The sequence below is a fragment of the Triticum dicoccoides genome, chromosome 7A (genome assembly GCF_002162155.2).
Source record: "Triticum dicoccoides isolate Atlit2015 ecotype Zavitan chromosome 7A, WEW_v2.0, whole genome shotgun sequence".
In the NCBI taxonomy this organism is placed as follows: domain Eukaryota; kingdom Viridiplantae; phylum Streptophyta; class Magnoliopsida; order Poales; family Poaceae; genus Triticum; species Triticum dicoccoides.
In genome coordinates, this window is record NC_041392.1 from 505,954,009 (window position 1) to 505,959,030 (window position 5,022).

Here is a 5,022-nt window from a genome sequence, read left to right on the forward strand (position 1 = left end):
TCCCCCAAGCTTAGGCTTTTGGCCTAAGTTGGTCTATGGCCACGGCTGGCCTGGCGGATATACATAATAATAGTTGTTGGGGTCGTACTGTGATGAGGAAGAATAGTTGGGATCATACTGATGTGCAGCGGTTATCGCCTGCTGAGCTGCAGCATGGAGTCGAGCTGCCTCGGCTCTCCTCTCGTACTCTTCTGCCTCGTCTCTGGTAATAACATATCTTCTTTTTGTCTGTGAATCAAAGAAGGCAGGAGCAGGGAGAGTAATACAGAAAACACGTCGTTTATCAAAAATTAAACGATATAAGAGAGGTGATTCAGGCCTCTCGACAAAACTGGTGCGAAGCCATAGAGTCATAATCTAAATATGCAGGAGGCAACTCCGTATCACCCTCACAAATATCTATCTCAAGAAAATGAGCTAAGCGGATTGCATAAATTCCTCCAAAGAAATCTCCATTATGTCTATTATGATGCAACCTACGAGCTACAATGGCTCCCATATGATAAGATTGGTCCCCTAACACATCACTCCTAAGAATGCTAAGATCAGGGACACACATGTGACATGCTTCATCCTTAGCATTTATGCATCTACCGATGAAGAGAGCAAAATAATGTATGGCAGGAAAGTGAATGCTCCCTATGGTAGCCTGCGTTATATCTCTAGATTCCCCCACAGTTATACTAGCAAGAAAGTTTCTAAATTCAGATTTAGGGGGATCCCTAACACTACCTCATGATGGAAGTTTGCAAGCAGAAGTGAAATCCTCTAAGTCCATGGTATAAGATTTGTCATAGAAATCAAACATGACTGAAGGAGAATTACGCAAAGATGAATACTCAAACCTCCTCACAAATGAACTTGTGAGATCATGATACTGGGGGCATTTGTTAGCCTCAAAATCCTCAAGACCGGAATTGCGCAAATATGCTTTGAATTCTTCTTTAATTCCCGCACGGTCCATAAAATTTTCCGACGGCCATTCGCAAGGCCGTACTGGAGCGTCTCTTGGTGGATCCTCGTCAGCATCACGCATAGCAATCCTGGGTCCTTGCTTCTTAGAAGAACCACCTTGGAACATCTTCCTAAGCATATTGTTTTTCTCTAAAAAATTCTAAATTTTTTAGTAACTTTAAAATAAAAGCAAACCAAAACTCAATAATATTGATAGCAACTACTCCTACAAGTGCCTAGGGCCTATATCAAGCATTAGAACTACTTGGAACCATATAAATTTGACATGCAAGCTCAAGAACATGGTCACCTATGCAGCACAAATTTGCAAAGAATAAAGCACTAGAACAAAAACTAATTGGACCAATGGAGGAGTCACATACCAAGGAACAATCTCCCCAAGCAGTTTTGCGAGAGGTGCTTTGAGCAAGGAGATCGAAAATCACAGCAAAAGTGGCTGGAACTCGTGCTTGAGTTGGTTTTTCGGGTTTGTGTGAGACAGAGGAAGAAGATGGGTGCTGGGATAAGTGGAGGAGGGCCACCGTGGGCCCACGAGGCAGGGGGCGCGCCCACCACCCTCGTGGCCAGGTGGCAGCTCCTCCCGCGGTAATTTTTGCACAGTAAATCCTCGAATATTCCAAAAAAAATTATATTAAATTAGCATGTCATTCTGAGGACTTCTATTCTCGGGATATTTTTATGTTGCACGGATAAGTCAGGAAACAGACAAAAGAAACCATTTTTACTTTATTTCTACTAATGAACAGAAAGTATAGAGAGGGTACAGAAGTTTGTGCTTCTAGTTTCATCCATCTCATGCTCATCAAAAAGAATCCACTAATAAGGTTGATCAAGTCTTGTTAACAAACTCATTCTGATAATCATGAAACCAGAGAAATTTCGGATAACACTAAGTTACCTCAACGAGGATATGCACATCCCCAATAATAACTATATCATATTTCTTTTTGACAGTAGGAAGAGGAAATTCAAAACCTCCAAATATAATCGACGGAATTTTTCCAATGGAGTTGATACTATGAACTTGAGGTTGTTTCCTCGGAAAGTGTACCGTATGCTCATTACCATTAACATGAAAAGTGGCATTGCCTTTGTTGCAATCAATAACAGCCCCTGCAGTATTAAGGAAAGGTCTCCAAAGAATAATAGACATACTATCATCCTCGGGAATATCAAGAATAACAATGTCCGTTAAAATAGTAACATTTGCAACCACAACAGGCACATCCTCACAGATACCGACAGGTATAGCAGTTGATTTATCAGCCATTTGCAAAGATATTTCAGTAGGTGTTAGCTTATTCAAGTCAAGTCTACGATATAAAGAGAGAGGCATAACACTAACACCGGCTCCAAGATCACATAAAGCAGTTTAAATATAATTTCTTTTAATGGAGCAAGGTATAGTAGGTACTCTGGGGTCTCCGAGTTTCTTTGGTATTCCACCCTTAAAAGTATAATTAGCAAGCATGGTGGAAATCTCAGCTTCCGGTATCTTTCTTTTATTAGTAATGATATCCTTCATATATTTAGCATAAGGATTTGTTTTAAGCACATTGGTTAATCGCATACGCAAAAAGATAGGTCTAATCATTTCAGCAAAGCGCTCAAAATCCTCATCATCCTTTTTCTTGGATGGTTTCGGAGGAAAAGGCATGGGTTTCTGAACCCAAGGTTCCCTTTCTTTACCATGTTTCCTAGCAACAAAGTCTCTTTTATCATAACGTTGATTCTTTGATTGTGGGTTATCAAGATCAATGGCAGGTTCAATTTCTACATCTTTATCATTACTAGGTTGAGCATCATCATGAACATCATCATTAATATTTTCATTAGGTTCATGTTCATTACCAGATTGTGTTTCAGCATCAGACATAGAAATATCATTTGGATTATCAGGTGGTTTAGCAATAGGTTCACTAGAAGTTTGCACAGTTCTATCATTTTTCTTCTTCTTCTTTTTAGAAGAACTAGGAACACCAATATTATTCCTTTGAGAGTCTTGCTTGATTCTCTTAGGGTGGCCTTCAGGATACAAAGGTTCCTGAGTCATTCTACCAGTTCTAGTAGCCACTCTAACAACATAATCATTTTTCTTACTATTCATTTCATCAAGAACTTCTTTTTGAGCCTTAAGTACTTGTTCTACTTGAGTGGTAACCATAGAAGCATGTTTGCTAACAAGTTTAAGTTCACCTTTAATATTAGCCATATAATCACCCAAGCGTCTAATCATATAAGCATTTTCTTTTAATTGTCTACCAAAATAAGCATTGAAGTTGTCTTGCTTAAACATAAAGTTATCAAACTCATCCAAGCACTGACTAGCAATTTTAGTAGGAGGGACTTCAGTTTTATCATATCTATAGAGAGAATTTACCTTTACTACCTGTGTCAGGATATCGGGATCAGGAGGTTCTTCAGTAAATAAAGAATTGAGATCATATGTTTCTTCAACATGCGGTATGTTAAGACCATGTATTTCTTCAATAGGAGGTAAATTCTTAACATCTTCAGCTTTAATACCTTTTTCTTTCATGGATTTCTTTGCCTCTTGCATATCTTCGGGACTGAGGAATAAAACACCTCTCTTCTTCGGAGTTGGTTTAGGAATAGGCTCAGTAATTGGAGTAGGAACTGGCTCAGGAGGTGCCCAATTATTTTCATTTGTCAACATATTATTCAATAGAATTTCAGCTTCATCCGGTGTTCTTTCCCTGAAAAGAGAACCAGCACAACTATCCAGGTAATCTCTGGAAGCATTGGTTAGTCCATTATAAAAGATATCAAGGATTTCAGGTTTCTTAAGAGGATGATCAGGCAAAGCATTAAGTAACTTGAGAAGCCTCCCCCAAGCTTGTGGGAGACTTTCTTTTTTAATTTGCACGAAGTTGTATATTTCCCTCAAAGCAGCTTGTTCCTTATGAGCAGGGAAATATTTAGCAGAGAAGTAATAAATCATATCATGGGGACTACGCACACAACCAGGATCAAAAGAATTAAACCATATCTTAGCATCACCCTTTAATGAGAACGGAAATATTTTGAGTATATAAAAGTAACACGATCTCTCATCATTACTAAACAGGGCAGCTATATCATTTAACTTAGTAAGATGTGCCACAACAGTTTTAGATTCATAGCCATAAAATGGATCAGATTCAACCAAAGTAATTATATCAGGATCAACAGAGAATTCATAATCCTTATCAGGAACACAGATAGGTGAAGTAGCAAAAGCAGGGTCAGGTTTCATTTTATCTCTAAGTGATTCTTTGTTCCATTTAATTAATAACCTCTTAAGCTCATATCTATCTTTGCAAGCTAAAATAGCGGCAGAAGATTCCATATCAAAAAGATAGCCCTCGGGAATAACAGGCATATTTTCATCATCACTATCATCATCGTATTCAGATTCAATAATTTCTTTTTCTCTAGCCCTAGCAATTTGTTCATCAAGAAATTCACCAAGGGGCATAGAAGTATCAGGCATAGAAGCAGTTTCATCATAAGTATCATGCATAGCAGAAGTGGCATCATCAATAAAATGCGACATATCAGAACGAATAGCAGAAGCAGATGTAGGTGTCCCAAACTTACTCATAACAGAAGGTGAATCAAGTGCAGAGCTAGATGGCAGTTCCTTACCTCCCCTCGTAGTTGAGGGATAGATCTTAGTTTTTGGATCTCTCAAGTTCTTCATAGTGATAAGCAGATATAAATCCCAAGTGACTCAAAGAATAGAGCTATGCTCCCCGGCAACGGCGCCAGAAATTAGTCTTAATAACCCACAAGTATAGGGGATCACAACAGCTTTCGAGGGTAGAGTATTCAACCCAAATTTATTGATTCGACACAAGGGGAGCCAAAGAATATTCTCAAGTATTAGCAGCTGAGTTGTCAATTCAACCACACCTGGAAACTTAGTATCTGCAGCAAAGTGTTTAGTAGCAAAGTAATATGATAGTGGTGGTAGCGGCAACAAAAGTAAAGACAGCAAAAGTAATGTTTTTGGTATTTTGTAGTGATTGTAACAGTAGTAGCGGG